A 25,609-nucleotide genomic window follows, 5' to 3' on the forward strand; every position below is an offset into this window, starting at 1 on the left:
GACCTCCTGTTTCTCACCCTAAACCACTATAGCCGGAAATAAACTTGACATACTTACTGAGGTATGGAGAGGGATTTCCCCCAGCACCAGCACCTGCAGCTGATGCCCACGTGAATCGGAGCATAATACGGGGGCAGATACCAGACACCCCAACAGACATCACTGTGGCTGCACCCATACCCCCTCCCTCAGCTCCTCTCGATACCCGAGAGCCGGGCAGCAATGCAGAGCCCTGGGGAAACCAACGGGGACATAGATACAATCAGGCAGTGTACCCAAACACCTTTACCGTACTGCGGCCCTTACCACCACCAGAGACGGCCCCCTGATTGCTGACTGCACAACCCGTTCTCTGCGCAAGACTCTGGCTTGAAAAAACTGGTGGGAAATTCGAATGCCAGACCACAACCACTTCCACAAAACATCACGTGCGCCCCACAAGTAGGTGCAGGGGCGATATACATACCCCCGCCTCCTACTCACAATGCTTAATGCCCCTTCTAGAAGTGCAGGGGCAGAAAATACTCATGCCACTGGCACAAATACAGCCTGATAGGCTTAACACACACACATACATATCAATCCACTACAGTTTATATATTAGTACATATGAGTTCACTACAATTTCATGAATTCTATCAGCTGTATCTGCTGAACAAAAACCTTAGCAGACATATCCAAGTGTTGGGTTTTCTTTCAATCTGCGAATGTCATCTTCCATATGCTCTAGACTTTCAGCTGAGTGTCGTCCATATTCTTACCTTGTTTCAACTGCACATTGGTATATATGCAAAAAAAATAAAACAAACAAACAGTTTTTTGCAGTGGCCTATTGCAGAAGAGAGCAATGCAAGCTACATTATTGAATGCAGTAGGAATAAAAGGACACAACCAACACCCTTTCAGTTTTTAGGTGATTATCCCTTTAGCCCATTTTCACCTTAAGGGTGCGTTCACACTGCGGAATCTTCGCTCGCTGAATTTAGTGAGCGGAGATTCTGTCTGGCGGCCGCCGCCGAAAATACTTCGGCACTAGGGCCGCGGGTCACTGAGCCGTCACCATTGACGGCTGTGCAGTGCTGGAGGAATCTGCGCAAAGAATGAACATGTTCTATCTTTGCGTAGAACAGTTTCAGCAGCGGAATTGTCCGCCGCTGAAATTACGCATTGTGAACGGGTCTCGCGGAGACCCGTTCACACTAATGTTAAGTTCACACCGCGTAGTGTGAATGTACCCTAAGGACTCAAAAAAATTTACATTTTGCTCTTTCGTTTTTTCCTCCTCATCTTCTAAAAATCATAATGCATTCAATTTTGCACCAACAGACCCATATAAGGGCTTGTTTTTTGTGTGACCAATTGTACTTTGTATTGAGATTACTTATTTTAAAACATAATATGTGGGGAAATAAAAAAAAACATTTGTGGGGGAAATGAAAAATAAAACGCCATTTTGCTAATTTTAGGGCTTCCGTTTCTATGCAGTGCACTTTTTGGTAAAAATGACACCTTTTCTTTATTCTGTAAGTCCATACAGTTTACAAGGATACCCAATTTATGTAGGTTTTATTTATTTTACTACTTAAGTAGTACTACTTAAGGCTTGGGACTCTCCACCTCGGCTCGGCACAAGCCAGCAATTCCCTGAAAGCTGCAGAGTCCAACAGTTGGAAAGGAAGGGACTGCAACACCAGCAACTTGGACAGGAGCACATTCAACTTGGATGAGTGGGCGCATACTGTTGTCTCTTGGACATGGCTTCGCCGATCGATTGTTGGCGGAATGGCTGACTACGAGCGGAAGAAGCAGGAGCGCAAGAAGGAGGGTTTGACACAATGCTCCCTTCGGCTGAGGTGATGGAGCCTTGGCTGGATGACGGAGGGAGTGGATGGCCACTGGGTGATGCGGCGGGCTGGACCACTACCTCGGAGCCACGGTTATCCCAGGCCGCTTTATGGTGGCGAATCATGTGTTGACGCAGGGCCGTGGTGCCGAGATTGGAACCCTGGCCAGGCTTCACTTTCTGCCGACAGATTTTGCATGTGACTACGCTAAGGTCCTCCGGATTCTTTATGAAGAACAACCACACCGCAGAGTAGCTGATTTTTCCACCCGCAGTTCGCACTATTTCACTGCTATTGGCGCCGTCTCCAGGAACCCCTGTTCCACTACATCCCTGAATGGTAGCTTTCCGCGAAGCAGGTGGTCTCCCCCTGGCATGTTTGGCTCCCGAATTTCCACTACTGCCACCACCACGCTGATTGCCAACCGTGCTACCGCCTTGCTGCCTCATAGACAAAGAGCAAATCTCTTCTCCTGATGATGATGAAGCCCCGGCTTCTGCACCCGGCTCCCAATTGCGATCGGCTTCATCATCATCAAAAGATGTGTGCACGTCACTGATGTCCTCCTCGTGTTCCACAACAGTGTCTGCCTCAGGACCCTGAACAATTGAAACACCGCCTACCACGTCACTCTCCGCATCAATACTTGCCCGCCTTGCGGAGCAAGGGCCGCATGTCTCCTCACATTCTCTGCTGCCCATTAGATGCTGACTGTCCTCTATTACATCGTCCTCACTAAATAGTGGAGCTGAACACAAAGTATGAGATACTTCTTTGGGAGAGGGAACAGCATAGGACAAAGGCAACGGGATTACGGGGACTGCTCCCGGGCCATGCCAACTGAGGGTTGTGTCTGAGGAACCCACCGACTCTTGACTGGGGTTGTCACATGTCGCTTGTGATGACGACACGACCGCTGGGTGTTAATGGGAGCTCAGGCCTATTGCTGCGACTCCTGCTGCCACTCGCCCCAAGTCTGCTGCCAACTCTGCCTGACGTATGTAGGCCTCTGCCCCTTCTCAGTGCACGTCCTGGCACTTCCCTGCCGGACATACTTAGTGCGTTTATGATGTATAGAACAGCAGCAGGCGATTACTTACGGCTGTCCTTTCAAAGTATATAGGCCCTAGACAGAATAACACTTACTAAATAGTACACTACTTGGTTGTATGTATGCCCTTTGCAATGATGAGCACACTGGTATGCGTATTTCTGCGCAGAAAAAAACACTTTTTTTTATTACACCAGCAGGTGTATACTAATGTGTGGAATAGCACAGAATTTAGCACAGAGACAGAATAACAGGTAGTAAATAGTACACTACTTGGTTCTATGTATGCCCTTTGCAATGATGAGCGCACTGTTAAGCGTATTTATACGCAGAAAAAAACTATTTTTTTGTTGTACACACCAGCAGGTGTATACTAATGTGTGGAATAGCACTGAATTTAGCACTGAGACAGAAATACAGGTACTAAATAGTACACTACTTGCTTGTATGTAGGCCCTTTGCAATGATGAGCGCACTGTTAAGCGTATATGTACACAGGAAAACCTTTACCATATATTCTCGAGTATAAGCCGAGTTTTTCAGCACTATTTTTCGTGCTGAAAACACCCCCCCTCGGCTTATACTCGAGTGAACTCTCCACCCGCAGTGGTCTTCAACCTGCGGACTTCCAGAGGTTTCCAAACTACAACTCCCAGCAAGCCCGGGCAGCCATCGGCTGTCCGGGCTTGCTGGGAGTTGTAGTTTTGAAACCTCCGGAGGTCCGCAGGTTGAAGACCACTGCGGCCTTCGACATCATCCAGCCCCCTCTCACCCCCCTTTAGTTCTGTACAGTACTCACCTCCGCTCGGCGCTGGTCCGGTGCTGCAGGACTGTCCGGAGAGGAGGTGGTCCGGTGGGATAGTGGTTCCGGGCTGCTATCTTCACCGGGGGCGCCTCTTCTCCGCGCTTCGGGCCCGGCCCTAGAATAGTCACGTTGCCTTGACAACGACGCAGAGGTACGTTCATTGCCAACGTACTTCTGCGTCATTGTCAAGGCAACGCCTCTATTCTGGGCCCGAAGCGCGGAGAAGAGGCGCCCCCGGTGAAGATAGCAGCCCGGAACCACTATCCCACCGGACGACCTCCCCACCGGACAGTCCTGCAGCACCGGACCAGCGCCGAGCGGAGGCGAGTACTGTACAGAACTAAAGGGGGTGAGAGGGGGCTGGATGATATCGAAGGCCGCAGTGGTCTTCAACCTGCGGACCTCCAGAGGTTTCAAAACTACAACTCCCAGCAAGCACGGACAGCCGATGGCTGCCCGGGCTTGCTGGGAGTTGTAGTTTTGAAACCTCTGGAGGTCCGCAGGTTGAAGACCACTGAGGGCGGATGATGACAAGAGGATGATGAAGGGGGGGTGTGGGATGATGACAAGGGGATGATGAAGGGGGGTGGGGATGATGACAAGGGCATGATAAAGGGGGGGTGTGGGATGATGACAAGGGGATGATGAAGGGGGGTGGGGATGATGACAAGGGGATGATGAAGGGGGGGTGTGGGATGATGACAAGGGGATGATGACAAGGGGATGATGACAGGTGATGATGATGAGGGTCTGAATGATGACAGGGTGATAATGATGAGGATGTTAATGATGGGGGTCTGGATGATGACAGGGGGGGATGATGTATTTCCCACCCTAGGCTTATACTCGAGTCAATAACTTTTCCTGGGATTTTGGGGTGAAAATAGGGGCCTCGGCTTATACTCGGGTCGGCTTATACTCGAGTATATACGGTATTTTTTCTTTAATACACCGGCAGGTGTATAACGTGTGGTATAACACTGAATTTAGCACAGAGACAGAGTAACAGGTGAAAAATTGTAAAAAGGCACTAAAGTCCACACTAATATGACTTATTTTTGAACAGCAGCAGGACCCAACAGTGCACCACAAAAAAAAAAAAAAAAAATCCAGGGATTGAACCCTAAATTGCATTCTGTCACACAATTCTGAGCAGCAGAAGATTTGTGGAGCAAAAAAAAAAATCAATTGGGCTGAAAAATGAGGAGATAAGATGCTTCAGAAAGTTCAGGCAGCTTGGAGATCTGTATGAGGCAGCTGACAGGTATCTGCCTCTCTCTGCTGCAATGCTCAATAACGTGAATAGGAGGTTTAGCTATCAATGATCCTTCTCAGAGTAACAGCACAGCACTCTGCACTCCTGCCTTTCCCTAATGCTGAAGTGACTAGCAGTTGCAGTGTAACGCTGTGGTATGAGCTATTCACACACACACAGTCCCGTCCTCTCCATCTGAGTGCATAGATGAAATGAAGAGAGGCAAGATGGCCGCCGATTATATAGGGGCTGTGACATCACAGGGGTCAGTGAACACTGATAGGCTGCATCTCACATGTGGTTCAGGGTCAGCCCGCCTACCTTCATTCCCGCCCTCCCATAATCCCCTGCCCCATGTACTCACATGTGGATCTGCCATCTTAGGTCTCCAATAGCCCGGAAAGCTGTAAAATGGAGTTTAATGAAGCAATTCGTGAGATAGAATCGCGGCGATATTCGTATTCGTTGTAAATCAAATTTTTCATGAAATTCGTAACAAATTCAGGTTCGTCAACTTCGATTCGCTCATCTCTAGCCACAGCCTAATCCTAACATGGCCGACGTTGTGGACAACAGTAATCCAACACAGAACTACAGAACTTCCTGGCCCACAAACAGGTAAGAAAAAAAGACACATGCTACACAAACATATAATACATGTCAATTGCAAAAAACATGAACATTAAAAGAAGATGCAATATAGCCAAAAATCTTAACCACTGGAGTACCCCTTTAATAACAAAATCTACCACAAAACCAAAAATATATATGTGGTGCCAGGAGAGTAATGGTGTCTAGGGTGTTGCGTTAATAGTGTAGGGTCTGGTGGTATTAACCCTTGAATGTCGTGATGCCAGGGTGTGGTTTCCTTAGGGTTAATGATCCTACCACCAACCGTCCCATGAACGGTAGGGAGAATATACTGAATGTCCACAGCAGATTTTATGAAGTAAACTGAAGAAACGTTATGCAACGGCAGATTTTATGCAACGGTATTGAACATAACAATCTTTTCAAGAGTGACCGGGACACAGGTTCCTCACAGGTTTGCTGGGACTTGGAAGCAATGAGCTTTTGATGCTAGCCACTGTGCTACTAATTTAGAATATTTGAGCTGATAGTAGTCACACAGGATTCAGTAGTTTGAGGTTGGATAACTCACGTTTGGGGCTGCTGGATGTTAGGCTTCAGGCCTAGCTTGAATTGATGCTGATGCTAAGATGTTGTGCTTGCTTGATAATCCGGAACTAAGAGAGAGAATTTAGTGGCTGCAGCCCCTTATATATTAAGAGGGCTAGACAAAAGCTCATTGGTTGGCAAACCTGTAAGTCCTGACCCAGTGAACTCTGGGTACATCACATGACCTCCAAAGGTCCTTAAGCATTTTATACATTACAACTGTGTATCACTTCACCAATAAGGTCCTATACATATATTTCCTATACATTAAATTAATATGTACACACCATGGCTGGCTTGGACCAATAGAACACCGATCAGACGGTGAGAAGGCAGGTAAGGGCCTTCCCGCTGTCCACTCAGCTGATCAGAACCCACCATGTCGCAGCGGATGTCGTGATCAGCTCCATTGAGCTATCCGGCACAGTTAATCCGTATTTTAGACGTCGCAATCAACATTGATCGTGGCATCTTAAGGGGTAATGGCAGGCATTGGCCCGATCGGCAATGCCCGGCATTAACCACGGGTCCTGGCTGACCATAGCAACCGGAACCCACCAGGTTTAACGCGTTCACTGCTTGTGAGCACACCTTAAACCCTGTTAAAAGGACCAGGGCGCACAGGTACACCCTCAGTCCTTAGGTACACCAATCGTCCTGGACGAGTTAAATACCAAGGAGGAAAAAACTAAACAAAAAGGTTTAAATTGTCCAAAACCCGCTGTGTCTTTAAAGGGGTACTCTGCCCCTAGAGATCTTATCCCCTATCCTAAGGATAGGAGATTTGATGTCTGATCACGGGGACCCTCCATGAACTCTGGGCCCGCACCGCAGTGTTCTGAACATTTATGTTCAAAACACCGGCTTCAAGAGGCTGTGGTTGTGACATCACCCAATGCCCCATCCTTTAATTTCTGTGACAGTGGGACGCCTGCGATCAGACATAAAAAGGACAGGGGATAAGATGTATAGGGGCAGAGTACCCCTTTAAGGGGTCAAGGAAAGAAATGGACTCTCTTGTATAGTCTTGATTTCTTCACACTTCATAAATGACTATCCAAGTAACAGGCCACAGCACCAAAAGAATAGAAGACTCCTCGCATTCGTATGAAGAGCAGTAATTTATTGTTTTTTTATTGATTCAAGCATGAGAAAGGCTAACATTGAGCCGAAATATTGTATATGGGAAACCAATAAATCACTTCTCTTTATAAGAATGTGAGGAGTCTTCCATCGTTTTGGTGCTGTGGCCTGTTATTTGGATATTTTCGTGATACTGGAGTGGCCCTCCAGATGACCACGGGCACAGTGTTTGTCTTGTACTGTCCTGTATCTTGTTCATCATCATAGATTGTTTGGCTTTCTAGTATTATTATAGATTTGTATAATTTATGGAAATATTTAGTTTGAACAGCAAGAAGACAAAAAAAAATAATAATATTACTTTGTCAGAATATAAAATTTTCTGTGACTCAATAAAAAAAATGAGTTCGCTCATTTTGCTGAGCAAATGCCCAGTGAAATAAAGTATAACAATATGCAATCTCCCTAAACCTTTCATGTCAACACAAAGTGTATATTTCAGTGTATTGGGTTAAATTATATAAACAATTTTTTTTAAGTAAATACAAAAGTATGATTTAAGGTTTTGAACTAATACAGTTCAGAGAAAAAAAGAGAATGTAAAAAAGTTCCCCATCAAGAGGCTGTCTGCACTCACTCAATCCTTTGATTCTTTGATACTGAATATGAAATACTTTGTATTTTTGTTTTTAAAAAATATACTGTTTGTATCCAAAGGTTGAACATACATTACAATAAATTTTATATAATCATCATCACCACCATCATCATTATCAATATTGTTATTATACAGAAAATAAAAAAATAAAAAGTTTGCAGCCTACTAAAACTTAAAATAAACACCATAAACAGGGTACATTTATGGGTTGGCTGATGGTCTTCATGAAGTCTAGCAGAGTAATAAAAAAGAAGCTTCAGAATATTTGCCCTATGGGTTATATTTAAAGATATATTACAGTAAATGCTCATGGCACTGCAGCATACTACTTTGCATGGTGTGGTATATTTACAGCATGGCTATGAAGCGAGTGCAGGAGCTGGGCCTCACATATATAGCAGGTAAGTACCAGCTGGGGACTCACTGCTATTAGCGGAATTTTTTATAAAGAAAATCACAGATGCTGGTGAGTTCAGGAGGCTCGTCAGACCCCCACAGTGCGATCAAGGGAGTCTGATGAGTGCAAATGGTGAACAGAAATCTCATATCCTCCTCCGGCATGCAGGATCTCCAGTTTTCTTGTGTGATCTGCCTAGGAAGGCAGTGGAAGAGACTGGTAACTATAAAAAAAAAAAGTATACTAAGCGATTGTTTGAGCTAGTGATTGTGTGTCTGTATACAAGAGTGTGAAGTATACAAGTGAGTGTACATATAAAAGTGAGAGGAACTTAAAATTAAGGGACTTTAAATTCAGTGAGTTTAATTGAAATATTAGATTTTTTGCAATCCCCAAATCTAGTATGGCCTCAATGTTGGAAAAGGCAGTCAGGCAGCTAGCTGGGTTACAGTTAGAAAACGGGGTAGAGGGAAAAGTGTCAGGGAGGCTAGTCATGATCAGGCACACCTTAACAAGTTTGCCCCTTTGGCAGATGAGGGGGATGCCATTTCAGAGCTAGCAGTACTGCAGCAGGACTCTGCCTCTGACCGCCAGGGGGCTGTCTGCTCCAGTAAGGAGGGAGGGAGGAGTGCAGAGCCGGCCAGACAGGTACTAGTAGTGGGGGACTCAATTATTAGGGGGACAGACAGGGCGATCAGTCACAAAGACCGCATTTGCCAAACAGTGTGTTGTCTTCCTGGTGCTCGAGTTCGGCACATTGCGGATCAGGTTGACAGGTTGCTGGGTGGGGCTGGAGAGGACCCAGCAGTCATGGTACATATTGGCACAAATGACTAAGTAAGAGGTTAGGTGGAGTGTCCTTAAGAATGATTTCAGGGACTTAGGCTGCAAGCTTAAGGCAAGTACCTCCAAGGTAATATTTTCTGAAATATTACCTGTAATAATAGCCACACAAGAGAGGCAGCTGGAGATAAGGGAGGTAAACAAGTGGCTCAGAAGCTGGTGTATGAAGAAGGGGTTTGGGTTCATGGAGAACTGGGCCGACTTCGCTGTTGGATACCGGCTCTGCTGTAGGGACGGGCTGCACCTCAATGGGGAGGGTGCAGCTGTGCTTGGGGAGAAGATGGCTAGAAGAGTGGAGGAGTGTTTAAAATAGGGACTGGGGGGGGGCTACAACATAGAGGGGGAAGATAGTGTAGATAGAGAGGGGGGACTTATTAATGTAACTGGGGTGGAGCGGAGGCAGGGGTTAGAATAGTTAATAGGGATAGGCTTGATATGGAAAAACATACACCTTTGAATTGCATGTTGACTAATGACAGAAGTCTGTCCAATAAAACAAGGGAACTAGAGTGGGAGGGGAGGGAAACGATAATGTGGAGACATTATGGGTAGAAATATATGGAGATAGAAATAAACAAGGCAGCAAATCAAAATGATGTGATAATAATGGGGGACTTTACTATCCTGATATAGACTGGGAGATTGAGGCCTGTGAATTGCATAAAGGAAACAGGTTTCTGACTATGGCTAAAGACAATTATCTGTCCCAAATGGTGCAGGGCCCGACCAGAGTGGCACCCTACTAGACTTAATATTATCTTACAGACCTGACAGAGTAACTAATGTGCAGGTAGAAGGACACCTAGGAAATAGTGATAATAATACTGTATAATACATTATAACTTGTTCTTCAATAAGGGAATCTCTTGAGGGGCCACAAAAACAAGGAACTTTAGGAATGCAAAGTTTGATCAACTCAGAGAAGCCCATAACAATATAAATTGGGATAATGTCCTCAAAAACAAGAATACTGACACTAAATGGGAGGCTTTTAAAAATACCATAAATTCTCACTGTAAGATGTAAATAGCTTATGGGAATAAAAGGGTCAGAAATAGAAGAAAACCAATATGGATGAATAAAAATGTTAAGGGGGCAATAAATGACAAGAATAAAGCATTTAAACTACTAAAACAGGATGGCAGTGAAGAAGCATTAAAAAGATAAAGTGAAAAATGTAAAATATGTACAAAACAGATAAAAGCCACAAAAATAGAGACAGAAAGACTCATTGCCAAAGAGAGTAAAACTAACCCCAAAATGTTTTATAACTATATAAATAGCAAAAAGGTTAAAAATGAAAGTGTTGGCCCTTTAAAAAATGATGAGGAAGAAATTATAAACGGGGTTTAGGAAAAAGCTAATATATGAAACAAATTCTTCTCCACTGTATTCACCGAGGAAAATAAAATGCCAGGTGAAATACGAGATAAGGTAAACTCCCCAGGACTTGTCACCTGTCTAACCCAGGAAGAAGTACAGTGCCACCAGGCCCAGATGGCATTCAGCCCTGTGTTGTAAAGGAATTAAGTAAAGTAATAGACAGACCCCTATTTTTAATATTCAGGGACTCTATAGTAACTGGGACTTTTCCCCAGGACTGGCGCATGGCAAATGTGGTGCCAATGTTTAAAAAAAGGGTCAAAATGTGACCCTAGGAATTATAGGCCTGTTAGTTTAACCTCCGTTGTATGTAAATTGTTTGAGGGTTTTCTAAGGGATGCTATTTTGTTGTATCTTGATAAAAATAAATGTATGACTCCATATCAGCATGGCTGTCACGATGCCGGCTGGCAGGAGGTGGATCCTCTGTGCCAGAGAGGGATTGGCGAGGACCGTGCTAGTGGACCGGTTCTAAGTCACTACTGGTTTTCACCAGAGCCCGCCGCAAAGCGGGATGGTCTTGCTGCGGCGGTAGTGACCAGGTCGTATCCACTAGCAACGGCTCAACCTCTCTGACTGCTGAAGATAGGCGCGGTACAAGGGAGTAGACAGAAGCAAGGTCGGACGTAGCAGAAGGTCGGGGGCAGGCGGCAAGGTTCGTAGTCAGGGTGGATAGTAGAAGTTCTGGTACACAGGCTTTGGACACACAAAACGCTTTCACTGGCACAAGGCAACAAGATCCGGCAAGGGAGTGCAAGGGAGGAGATCAGATATAGCCAGGGAGCAGGTGGAAGCCAATTAAGCTAATTGGGCCAGGCACCAATCATTGGTGCACTGGCCCTTTAAGTCTCAGAGAGCTGGCGCGCGCGCGCCCTAGAGAGCGGAGCCGCGCGCGCCAGCACATGACAGCAGGGGACGGGAACGGGTAAGTGACCTGGGATGCGATTCGCGAGCGGGCGCGTCCCGCTGTGCGAATCGCATCCCCGACGGCCATGACAGTGCAGCGCTCCCGGTCAGCGGGACCGACCGGGGCGCTGCGGAGAGAGAGACGCCGTACGCGCTCCGGGGAGGAGCGGGGACCCGGAGCGCTAGGCGTAACAGTACCCCCCCCCCTTAGGTCTCCCCTTCTCTTTGTCCGTTAACTGCCTCCCCTGGGATGAGGACACCGGGAAAGGATGGAGGGATTCCTCAACGGCAGACAGTACAGCAGGAGTGGGAATGGGGAGGGAGGGCAGAGGGCGAGGCCTGGCACGGGGCAGTGTGACACCAGGATGAGGGCCATGAGGAGGCACCGAGGCTTGCCTGACTGGACTGGGAGGGGGGGAGAGGCACTTCTTATGGCAGGCAGAGTCCATAAAGACCTTAGGAAGACCGGATACAGGGGGAACCACAGGGTCACGGCAGGGAGTACTGGGAACCGGTTTAAGGCAGTCCTTGAAGCAAGAGGTACCCCAGCTCTTGATCTCCCCTGTGGACCAATCAAGGGTTGGGGAATGGTGTTGAAGCCAGGGTAGTCCAAGGAGAATTTCGGAAGTGCAATTGGAGAGGACCAAAAACTCAATTTTTTCGTGATGAGTTCCGATGCACATTAGGAGGGGCTCCGTGCGGTAACGCACGGTGCAATCCAACCTGGCTCCGTTGACCGCGGAAATGTGGAGTGGCTTGACGAGACGGGTCACCGGGATGCGGAATTTATTCACCAAGGACTCCCGAATAAAATTCCCAGAGGCACCAGAGTCCAGGCAGGCCATGGCTGAGAGGGAAGAGCTGGCTGAAGGAGAAATCCGTACAGGCACCGTGAGACGTGGAGAAGCCGACTTAGCATCAAGAAACGCCACACCCACGAGAGCTGGGTGCGAGCGTGCGTTTCCCAGACGTGGAGGACGGATAGGGCAATCCACCAAAAAATGTTCGGTACTGGCACAGTACAGACAAAGATTCTCTTCCTTACGGCGATTCCTCTCTTCCAGAGTCAGGCGAGACCGATCCACTTGCATGGCCTCCTCGGCGGGAGGCCTAGGCGCAGATTGCAATGGAGACTGTGGGAGAGGTGTCCAGAGATCTAAGTCTTTTTCCTGGCGGAGCTCTTGATGCCTCTCAGAAAAACGCATGTCAATGCGAGTGGCTAGATGAATGAGTTCATGCAGGTTAGCAGGAGTTTCTCGTGCGGCCAGAACATCTTTAATGTTGCTGGATAGGCCTTTTTTAAAGGTCGCGCAGAGGGCCTCATTATTCCAGGATAGTTCAGAAGCAAGAGTACGGAATTGTATGGCGTACTCGCCAACGGAAGAATTACCCTGGACCAGGTTCAGCAGGGCAGTCTCAGCAGAAGAGGCTCGGGCAGGTTCCTCAAAGACACTTCGAATTTCCGAGAAGAAGGAGTGTACAGAGGCAGTGACGGGGTCATTGCGGTCCCAGAGCGGTGTGGCCCATGACAGGGCTTTTCCAGACAGAAGGCTGACTACGAAAGCCACCTTAGACCTTTCAGTAGGAAACTGGTCCGACATCATCTCCAAGTGCAGGGAACATTGCGAAAGAAAGCCACGGCAAAACTTAGAGTCCCCATTAAATTTGTCCGGCAAGGACAGGCGGAGGCTAGGAGTGGCCACTCGCTGCGGAAGGGGTGCAGGAGCTGGCGGAGGAGATGGTTGCTGCTGTAGCAGAGGCAGAAGTTGCGACTGAAGTTGCTGCACCATGGTGGACACTTCCGACAGCTGGTGGGTTAGATGGGCGATCTGTCGGGATTGCTGGGCGACCACCGTGGTGATATCAGAGATATAAGGCAGAGGGACCTCAGCGGGATCCATGGCCGGATCTACTGTCACGATGCCGGCTGGCAGGAGGTGGATCCTCTGTGCCAGAGACTGATTGGCGAGGACCGTGCTAGTGGACCGGTTCTAAGTCACTACTGGTTTTCACCAGAGCCCGCCGCAAAGCGGGATGGTCTTGCTGCGGCGGTAGTGACCAGGTCGTATCCACTAGCAACGGCTCAACCTCTCTGACTGCTGAAGATAGGCGCGGTACAAGGGAGTAGACAGAAGCAAGGTCGGACGTAGCAGAAGGTCGGGGGCAGGCGGCAAGGTTCGTAGTCAGGGTGGATAGTAGAAGTTCTGGTACACAGGCTTTGGACACACAAAACGCTTTCACTGGCACAAGGCAACAAGATCCGGCAAGGGAGTGCAAGGGAGGAGATCAGATATAGCCAGGGAGCAGGTGGAAGCCAATTAAGCTAATTGGGCCAGGCACCAATCATTGGTGCACTGGCCCTTTAAGTCTCAGGGAGCTGGCGCGCGCGCGCCCTAGAGAGCGGAGCCGCGCGCGCCAGCACATGACAGCAGGGGACGGGAACGGGTAAGTGACCTGGGATGCGATTCGCGAGCGGGCGCGTCCCGCTGTGCGAATCGCATCCCCGACGGCCATGACAGTGCAGCGCTCCCGGTCAGCGGGACCGACCGGGGCGCTGCGGAGAGAGAGACGCCGTACGCGCTCCGGGGAGGAGCGGGGACCCGGAGCGCTAGGCGTAACAATGGCTTTATGAGGGATCGGTCTTGTCAAACTAACCTGATCAGCTTTTATGAGGAGGTGAGCTCCAGAATGGACCAGGGCGAATCACTACATGTCGTATATCTGGATTTTTCCAAAGCATTTGATACGGTGCCACATAAAAGGTTGGTGCATACAATGAGAGGGATTGAGCTGGGGGAAAATGTGTGCAAGTGGGTAAGTAACTGGCTCAGTGATAGGAAACAGAGGGTGGTTATTAATGGTACTTATTCTGATTGGGTGACTGTTACTAGTGGGGTACCACAGGGGTAAGTCTTGGGTCCTGTTCTATTTAATATATTCATTGATGACCTTGTAGAGGGGTTGAACAGTAAAGTAGCAATCTTTGCAGATTAGACTAAAGTCTGTAAAGCGATAAACACTATAGAGGACAGTGCACTGTTACAAATGGATCTTGATTGGTTGGAGGTTTGGGCTGAGAAGTGGCACATGAGGTTCAACACTGATAAATGTAAGGTAATGCACATAGGGAGTAAAAATCCGGGCTGGGATTATGTATTAAATGGGAGAACACTTGGGACGACTGACGTGGAAAAGGACTTAGGAGTCTTAGTTAACAGTAAATTTAGCTGTAGTGACCAGTGTTGCTGCCAAGGCAAATAAAATCATGGGGTGCATCAATAGGGGCATAGATGCCCATAACAAAGAAATAATTCTACCGCTGTACAAATCACTAGTCAGACCGCACATAGATTACTGTGTACTGGGCACCAGTGTACAAGAAAGATATAGTGGAGCTGGAGAGTGTTCAAAGACGGGCAACCAGAGTAATACGGGGAATAGGAGGACTACAGTACCCAGAAAGATTATCAGAATTAGGACTATTTAGTTTAGAAAAAAGACGGTTTAGGGGAGGCCTAATAACTATGTAAAAATATATCAGGGGACCGTACAGAGATCTCTCCCATGATCTATTTATACCCAGGACTGAATCTACAATAAGGGGGCATCCTTTACGTTTAGAGCAGGGGTGTCAAACTCAAATTATCTGGGGGCCACTGGAGGGGTGAGGCTGGGCCTCATGCGCCCCTCACATATAATGCCCCCATCATGCGCCCCTCACATATAATGCCCCATCATGCGCCCCTCACATATAATGCCCTCATCATTCAGCTGAACCCCCCCACCAGCAGAAGCACTCCCATCATCCACCAGAACCCCCCCCCCATTCTCCCTACCCCCCTGTGGTAATAGCATGAGCTGAGGGATGATGGGGGTGCTACTTCTGGGGGGTGGGGGTGTTGGATGATTAAGATGCTGCTGCCAGGGCAGTAGCACCCTCATCATCCACCAGCAACACCCCACTCTGTTCCTGGCTGGCTGGCTGCCTGGCTAGGTAGTTTACAGGCCTGAGAACTTGCTCAGACGTTTCTGAAGAAACGTCGCACCAGATCAGTGCGGGCGGCGTGTCACGTCGGTGCCGCCCAACCCGCTGACGTCACGCCAACCCCTGCTTTGCCGGTGTGAGGTGGAAATTTGCGACACATGCAGACTTGCGTCCACTTCTTCCCTCAGCTCTCCGAAGGTTTCCAAAGCTAGAGCACAGGGAGGGCAGAGCGAAGGCAGAGCGGGGGGAGAGAGCAGGTACACGCCCCCCTCATCTCCCCTCCCGGAGGACGCAGGTCTGCACGGGAGAAAGAAGCCATGCCCCCTCATCTCCCCCTCCCTGAGGACACAGGTCTGCATGGGAGAAAGAAGGCAGAGCAGGGGAGAGAGGCTCCTCATCTCCACTTCCTAATGATTTCAGTGTGTGAAGGGGGACATACTGCATGGGCTGGGGATAAGGTGGGGGGGACATCACAGCACAAGCCTTCGGAGGACGCAGGTCTGCACTGGAGAAAGAAGACAGAGCAGGGGAGGATGACAAAGTGCATGGGTTGGGGATAGCTGGGGATGATTTCCTCTGGGAGGGGAGATGAGGGGGGCGTGTACCTGCTCTCTCCCCATGCTCTGCCCTCCCCCAGCTCTAGCTCCGGAAACCTTCAGAGAGCTGAGGAGAGGAGCGGAAGCAAGTCTGTATGGGTCGCAAATTTACACCTGATCGATCAGTACAGAAAGATGAGTACAGGGGGGGGCAGCGAGGAAGGGGCCGCACAATTTCGCACAGTACGGGAGGGGGCAGCGGGCCGCAAAATTGCGGTCTGCGGGCCACAATTTGAGACTCCTGGTTTAGGGGAAAGAAAGTTTCTACACCAGCACAGACGGGGGTTCTTTACTGTAAGAGTAGTGAGACTGTGGAATTCTCTGCCTTAGGAGGTGGTCATGGTGAACTTAAAAGGGGCCTGGATGCATTTTTGGTGAATAATAACATTACATGTTATGGATTCTAGATCTATAGGGACAGAAGGTTGATCCAGGGATCTATTCTGATGCCATATTTGGAGTGAAATATGCTGCGGAAGCGCTCTATGTGACCCTACACTGCATCCCGTTCATACTGCGTTTCAGAAGTATGTTAGAGGTATCCGTCAGCATCACGTCAAAAAAAGTGATGCTGACGTATACTGTAGCAGCACCATTCATTTCTGAATGAGACTGCTACAGTATACATTGGCATCTCTTTTTTGACATGACAACAGACACCTATACTGCAGAAATGCAGTATGAATGGGGACTATCACTCAACCCCCCTCCCCCTCCCAACAAAATAAACCAGGTTTTTCAAGATTTTTTATTTATTTATTATTTTAACGCCCAGTGATATCTTGGCCATGAGTGGGTGATTATTCTACAACATGACGGATATATCCATCAGGAACTTTAACTGTCACAGACAGCCGCACATCACTACTAGCCGACCAAGGACCGATCAGAGCGGCCCCTGGTCCAGACAATACACTTGTAGGAGTACGGTATTGTTCTGACAACTCTGATCCTTTGCAGGCATGGGGTGGGGTCTATTAGTCATATAATTACGCCCTGAAAGCCAAAGGGGGCTCCTCTCCTTCTTGGTCCTACCAGGTGGTCAGGCAACCAGATATAGCCTAAGTGGGGGGTACTGCCCGGCTGGGGATAAACAGCGTAATTAAATATGGGCGCATTTCCTCCATTTCAAAAGCGACTTACCAAAATGATGTCCCACAAATAAAGAATTTGTGGGAAAAAAAGCTAAGTGCTATTTTTTTTCACTGAAATTATTCTAGCCACACAATAAGGGCTCAACGTACTCCCTTTTGCCCTAGATGAATACTTTAGGGGGCGTGGTTTTGAAAATGGGGTGACTTCTGGGGTTGCAGTATTGTTCTGACAGCTAGAATGCTTTGCAAGATGAAGTGCGGCCTATAATTTGTATAATGATATGCTGAAAGCCAAATGGTGCTCCTCTCCTTTTGGGTCCCACCATATGGCCATGCGACAAAATATGGCCTAAGCGGGGGTATTACCGAACACGGGACAAACAGCGTAATGTGGGGCACATTTTCTTCTTTTCAGATGCAATGTACAAAAAATATGTCCCACAAATGATGCATTTGTGGGGAAAAAATAGAAAATGTTAAATTTTCCACTGACTTTGTAACCTTTCCATCCACACAAAAAGGACTCAAACTACTCACTTTTGGTCTAGGTGAATACTTTAGGGGTGTAGTGTCCAAAATGGGGTCACTTGTTGGGGTTCTGTATGGTTCTGACAGCTAAAACCCTTTGCAGGCATGAAGTGTGGCCTATAATCCATTCGGCCTAAAATGATGCCCTGAAAGTCAAATGGTGCTCCTCTCCTTCTGGGTCCTACCATGCGGCCAAGGAACCAAATATGGCCTAAGCGGGTGTATTTCCAAACATGGGCCAAGCAGCTTAATAAAATATAGGGTGCATTTCTTTCAATATCAGAAGTGATGCACAAAAATATGTCCCATTTCGAATTTTTAACTGACTTTGTAATAATTCCTGCCAAAAAACGATGGTGTTAAAATGTTCACTGTACCCCCTAGCGAATACCTTGAGGGGTCTAGTTTTTAAAATGGGGTCATTTGGGGGGGGGGGGGGGTCCTATGTTCTACCACCTTCAAATTTCTGCAAACCTTGCATAGCACATAAAAAAAAGATGTACTTTTCAAATTTTCTGAATTTCAAGTTAAATTGTTAGGCTTCTAATTCATTTAAAATGTTAATAAAAAAACTAAATAAATGCTTTTAAAATAAAGTAGACATCTGAAAGTATAAGTTTCATAAACTATTTGGTCAGAAAGTATAAATATATGCAACCTATTAGTGTTAAAATAGCAAAAAATCTTTATTTTTTTTTATTTCATGATTTTTTGCATTGTAAAAAAAAAAACCTAAGAATGATATCGGCTTACTTTTACTATGTACATGAAGGACAACTTGTTGCAAAAAAAAATTTCAGAATTTTCATGATTGGCAAATCGTTGCCAGAGTTATTCTCTAATAAATTCAGACATCCCCGATTTGAAAAAACAGTCTTTCTGGGGCATACAGGTTTACTTGTATTGGTCCTTAAGGTGTTAAATATACAAAAATAACAAATGCCAGAAATGCTGATTTTTGGTCACATCATATGTCAGAACATTTTTTAATAAAAAAAAAAAAACTATACAAGAAAAGGCGCAAGAAAAAATAGTACAAATAAGAACTACAGATCAGGGTGCAAAAAATAGACCCTCCTACAATCCTGCATACTGGAGAATAAAAAGTTATATGGGTAAGAATAGGACAATTTTAAAGGAAAACTGTACAAAAACAATTTTCAGCGATGTCCCGACTCGGCCGGTGATAGGTCATGTAAAAAGCCTGGTCTCGGCCTTCTCCCTGCTGCCCGTGCTCCTTACATGACACTGCGCTCAGCCTATCACCGGCCGAGGCATGACATCCCTGTGGCCAGCGATACACTGAGCTCAGGATGAGTTCTCGTCCCCAGGAAGCAGGAAGAAGACCAGCAATGGAGGAACGGAACACCGATATCGGACCAATGGGGAACGTAGGAAGGTGAATTAAAGTTTGTTTTTTTAGTTTTTGCAGCCCGTCATAGGGCTAAGGGAAATTTTTTCACTACAGTATGTTATCTTTATTCATCAGGCCAGTATAATCACAATGATATAGTTTTTTTTTATGTTGAACCATCATATTTTTAGACTATAAGACACACTGGACTATGGAACACACCCAGGTTTTAGATAACAAAAAAAAATAATAATAATAATAATAATATGTTCATACTATTTATAACTTCTCTGGGGGTGTAAGAAAGTGGATGGGTGAAAGAGTACTCCAGTAGAAAACAATTTCTTTTTAATCAACTGGTGCCAGACAGTTAAAAAGATTTGTAAATTACTTCTTTTAAAAAATCTTATTTATTCCAGTACTTATCAGCTGCTGTATGCTCCAGAGGAAGTTCTTTTCTTTTTTAATTTATTTTCTGTCTGACCACAGTGCTTTCTGCTGACACCTCTGTCCATGTCAGGAACTGTTCAGAGTAGGAGCAAATCCCCATAGCAAACCTATCCTGCTCTTGACAGTTCCTGAGACAGACAGAGGTGTCATTAGAAAGCACTGTGGTCAGAAAAAAACTACACAACTTCCTCTGTAGTATACAGCAGCTGATAAGTATTGGAAGGATTAATATTTTTATATAGAAGTAACTTACAAATCTGTTTAACTTTCTGGCATCAGTTGATTTAAAAAAAAAAAATTTCCACCATAGAACCCCTTTAATGGGGTATTCAAGGATTTTTTTTTTTATTTGACTATGCTACCGGGGCTGTAAAGTTAGTGTAGTTCATAATGTAGTGTCTGTACCTGTGTGTGACGGTTTTCTCACAATTCTTCTGTGATTTTCACCCCAATATTTATTTTAAACGGCTTACAAAATGACTGCTGTCTCAGATTTTTCCCAGGTTGCAATGCTGCCGAGACCTGATTCACTAGTCAGCTGATGACAGGGAGCCTGTCTGCTTCAATGGGTGGAGCGATTGCTTGGTGGGAGAGAGATCAATCTGCAACTAATGCAACAGCTTTAGGCACCCTGATTGAAAACCACAGGTCTTTTGAATGAATGCAGCTCATTTATGTTTCAGTGGATGGGGTGGCTGATGTGTGGAAGGGAGGAAAATGGAATTATGGGATTTGTAGGCAAAAAAAAAAAAAAAAACTGAAACAGGAAATACCAGTTCACAAAAAGCTAGCCACAGTGTTATGGTAATCTCACAATATAGCCATTTAGCCCCAAGACAAGCGCAGATCCTTCCTAAGCATGTCCATTACTGTCTGCCAGGTACGTACTAAAATCACCTTATGGTGGATAACCCCTTTAATGCCATTAACACAGGTCACAGAGCAGGAAGATAGAAAAAAGCTAATGCTGTGCCTCTCTGACATACTTTATTCTCTGCAAATAATATGAGGGTGTACAAGACAAAAAAGTATAGTAATTGCCTAGCACAATGTATTCTTGCTGATAAGCATTACCTATGAAGAAAGGATCCGATAGACAGGACACTAACAATAGACTTTAATGAGCCAGCTACTGCTGTTGCCTCAGCATTCCAACCTTATGTTATTGTATCCTGTTATCACAGTCATACTTGTCACAGAGTACACTGTGGAGCAAGTAAATAACATTTAGTGTGTAAACTGTGCCCAAGCACACCATTCATGACAACCATGAGGGTGACCCAGTACTACTGGCCAGGACACAGGTGCATAACGCTGTCTCTATTTGATTGCTCCTGTCTTCTTATTACTATCTTTAAAAAAAAAAAATCTAAACAAAAAAACTATTTAGTGACTTTTAGGGGCCTCCGTTTCTACGCAGTGAAATTTTTGGGTAAAAATGTCACCTTATCTTTATTCTGTAGGTCCATACTGTTACAAGGATACCCAACTTATGTAAGTTTTGTTTTATTTTAGTACTTAAAATTATAACTACATGCACCAAAATTAGTATGTTTGAAATTGTAATCTTCTGAACCCTATAACTTTTTTTTGCCATATACAGGGCTATATTAGGGCAAATTTTTTTGTGCTATGATCTGTAGTTTTTATCGGTAGCATTTCTGTTTTGATGGGACTTATATTTTAATATTTCGCACATTTACGCATGCGGCGGTATCACATTTGATTATGTTTATTTTTTATTACATTTTAACTCCTTAAGGACCCATGACGTACTGGAACGTCATGAGTCCACTCCCGATCTAACAACGGCCGGGACCCATGGCTAATACCGCGCGGCATTGATCGCGGTGCAGCACGCTATTAACCCTTTAGACGCGGCGTTCAAAGTTGAACGCCGCGTCTAAAGTGAAAGTGAAAGCATGCCGGTTAGCTCAGGGAGCCGCGGCATCCCAAACAGCTTACAGGACAGGTGGAGGGTCCCTACCTGCCTCCTCGCTGTCCGATCGCCGAATGACTGCTCAGTGCCTGAGATCCAGGCATGAGCAGTCAAGCGGCAGAATCATCGATCACTGGTTTCATATGAGAAACCAGTGATCAATGTAAAAGATCAGTGTGTGCAGTGTAGGTCCCTATGGGAGCTATAACACTGCAAAAAAAAAGTGAAAAAAAAAGTGAATTAGGGTGCATTCCCACGTGGCATATTTTGCTGCGTATTTGCTGCATATTTGTTGCTGCGTATTTTCCTACCCATTGACTTCAACAGGGAAAATAAAATACGCAGCAGCAAATACGCAGCAAATACGCCATGTGGGAATGTACCCTAAAGATCATTTAACCCCTCCCCTATTAAAAGTTTGAATCCCCCCCTTTTCCCATAAAAAAAAACACAGTGTAAAGAAAAAGAAAAATAAACATATATGGTATCACCGTGTGCGGAAATGTCCGAATTATAAAAATATATATCGTTAATTAAACCGCACGGTCAATGGCGTGCGCGCAGAAAAATTCCAAAGTCCAAAATAGTGCATTTTTGGTCACTTTTTATATCATGAAAAAAATGAATAAAAAGCGATCAATAAGTCCTATCAATGCAAAAATGGTACCGCTAAAAACTTCAGATCACGGCGCAAAAAAATGAGCCCTCATTCCGCCTCATACGCGCAAAAATAAAAAGTCATAGGGGTCAGAAGATGATAATTTTAAACGTATTAATTTTCCTGCATGAAGTTATGATTTTTTCCAGAAGTACGACAAAATCAAACCTATATGAGTAGGATATCATTTTAATCATATGGACCTACAGAATAAAGATAAGGTGTCATTTTTACCAAAAAATGTACTACGAAGAAACAGAAGCCCCCAAAAGTTACAAAACAGCGTTTTTTTTTTCAATTTTTTCTCCCAATTATATTTTTTTCTGTTTCACCGTAGATTTTTGGGCAAAATGACTGATGTCATTACAAAGTAGAGTTGGTGGCACAAAAAATAAGCAATCATATGGATTTTTAGGTGCAAAATTTAAAGAGTTATGATTTTTTAAAGGCAAGGAGGAAAAAACGAAAATGCAAAAACGGAAAAACCCTCGGTCCTTAAGGGGTTAAAAAAATGGGAAATTGGAGTGGGTGATTCAAACTTTTATTAAGGAAGAGGTTAATTAACTTTTTAGAGATGAGCGAACTTTTCAAAAATTTGATTCCTACGATTCGCCGAATTTTCCGATAAAGTTCATTTCGATCCGAATTTTTTCGCGGCTAATCTACATTAAAAAAGGCTATTTCTAGCCTACATAGAGCCTCTATAGGGGTATGTCTCCTCCCCTTCTTGGCTGTCCAGTAGCTGCTGACTGTCCTCTATTAGATCGTCCTCAGTAAATAGTGGAGATGAACCCACAGCATAAGATACTTCTTTAGGAGAGGGAACCGCATAGGACAAAGGCAATGGGAGGACAGGGACTGTTCCCGGGCCATGCCAACTGAGGGTTGTGTCTGAGGAACCCACTGACTGTTGACTGGGGGTGTCAGATGTCATTTGTGATGATGTGGATGAGCGTGTTAACCAATCGACGACGGCAGATGGGCTGCTGGTGGAGACGACACAACCGCTGGCTGATAACGGGAGCTCAGGCCTCTCGCTGCAACTCCTACTGCCGCTCGCCCCAATTCTGCTGCCAACTCTGCCTGAAGTATTTAGGTCTGCCACTCCTCTGTGCACGTCCTGGCACTTCTCTGCCTGACATACTTAATGCGTTTATGAGGGTATTACAATACGCTACACTACTCTTTAAACAGTTTTTGTCTAGAACAGCAGCAGATGATTACTTACGGCTGTCCTTGAACAGTATGTAGGCCCTTGACAGATTAACTGGTACTAGATGATACAATACTTGGATGTACCTATGCCGTATGCACTGATGAGGGCAGTAATATGCCTAACTATTAGCAGAAAAAACTCTGTATTTTTGTAAAACACCAGCTGGTGGATACTATTGTTTGGACTTTGATGGTATGGAGCACCTTGACAGCTTAACAGGTACTAAATGGTACAATACTTGGATGTACCTATGCGGTATGCACTGATAAGGACAGTTATATATGCATAACTATACGCAGAAAAAACAATAAAGAAAAAAAACAGCCGGTGAATACTATTGTTTGGACTTGCACAGTATGTAGTCAGCCCCTTGACAGATTAACAGGTACAAAATGGTACGAATGCACTACAGTCCACTGAACAATCACGTATTTCTGAACAGCAGCAGGACCCAACAGTGCAGCACCACAAAAAAAAAAAAATCCAGGGCTTAAACCCTAAATTGCACTCTGTCACACAATTCTGAGCAGCAGAAGATTTGTGGAGCAAAAAAAAATCAATTGGGCTGAAAAATGAGGAGATAAGATTCTTCAGAAAGTTCGGGCAGCTTGGAGATCTGTATGAGGCAGCTGACAGCTATCTGCCCCTCTCTACTGCAATGCTCAATAACGTGAATAGGAGGTTTAGCAATCAATGATCCTTCTCAGAGTAACAGCACAGCACTCTGCACTCCTGCCTTTCCCTAATGCTGATGTGACTAGCAGTTGCAGTGTAACGCTGTGGTATGAGCTATTCACACACACGCAGTCCCGTCCTCTCCATCTGAGTGCATAGATGAAATGAAGAGAGGCAAGATGGCCGCCGATTATATAGGGGCTGTGACATCACAGGGGTCAGTGAACACTGATAGGCTGCATCTCACAAGTGATTCAGGGTCAGCCCGCCTACCTTCATTCCCACCGCTGTTTCCCGCCCTCCCATAATCCCCTTCACCATTTACTCACATGTGGATCCGCCATCTTAGGTATCCAATAGCCTGGAACGCTGTAAAATGGAGTTTAATGAAGCGATTCGCGCAATCGAATCGCGGCGATATTCGCATTCGTTGCAAATAGAATTTTTCATGAAATTCGTAACGGATTCGGGTTCGTCAACTTCGATTCGCTCATCTCTATCACTTTTATTGACTTTCTTTTTTTTTTTACACTTTTAACTTTTTTTTTAGTCCCCATAGGTGGCTATAACATGCAATCTTGCAATTGCATGCACTGTTCAATGCTGATCTTTGGCTCAGCATTGATCAGTGTTATCGGTGCTCTGCTGCTCTAGCCTGCAGAGCCTTACTGCAGCACCAGAGCACCGATCAGATGGCGAGAAGGCAGGTAAGGGCCCTCTTGCTATCAACTCTGATCGGGACCTGCAATTTCAATGAGGATATCCTGATTAGCCCACTAAGTCAACCGACACTGTTAACTCACGCATTTAGACGCCGCAATCAACTTTGATCGCAACGTCTAAAGGGTTATTGCGGGGCATCGGCCCGATCGGCAATGTCCAGCATTAACTGTGGGTCCTGGCTGCTGATAGCAACCAAGATCAACCGGGTATGAAGAGTGCTCAGCTTGTGAACAAGCTTCAAACTTCTGTAACGGACCAGGGCGTACCTGTTCTTAAAGGGGTTATCCGCCCTTAGACATCTTATCCCCTATACAAAGGATAGGGGATAAGATGTATGGTCGCCGGGGTCCCACTGCTGGGAACCCCCACAATCTCTCCTGCAGCACCCCCGTAGGTGTCTCCTATTGAAGAGCGGCTTCATTCTGGCTACTCTGCCATAAAGCCCAGATTTGTGGAGGCTGTAATGATGATTGATCTTGTAAAAGTTTCTCCCATCTAAAAGTTTCTCCCTCTCTTACCAAGGCCCTTCTCCCCCAAACTTCTTCCATATAAGAATTGTGGAGGCTGTTGTGCTCTTTAGAACTTTCAGTGCAGCAGACATTTTCTCGTACCCTTCCTATAGATCTAAGCCACTATACAATTCAGCCTTATAGGCAGTTCTTTCCCCCCTCATGGCTTGGTTTTTACCCTGATATACATATTCAGCTGTGAGACTCCAATCAAGGTGTAGAAACATTTCAGAGATGATCAAGAGAAATAGGAGGAGCAAAGAGCTAAATTTCCATAGCCTATCAAAAGGTCTAAATACTTATATCTGTGGCAAATTTTAGTTTTTCAATTTTAATAAATTTGCAAACATTTCTAAAATTCTATTTTTACATTCTAAAATATTTTCTTATAGTTTTTATTTTAGCAACAGGCCTCAGCATAACAAAATCTGAAGAAGTGAAAGGGTCTAAAAACTTTCCAAATGCTTTGTAATCCAAA

This window comes from Hyla sarda, chromosome 6 (assembly GCF_029499605.1).
Source record: "Hyla sarda isolate aHylSar1 chromosome 6, aHylSar1.hap1, whole genome shotgun sequence".
NCBI lineage: Eukaryota > Metazoa > Chordata > Amphibia > Anura > Hylidae > Hyla > Hyla sarda.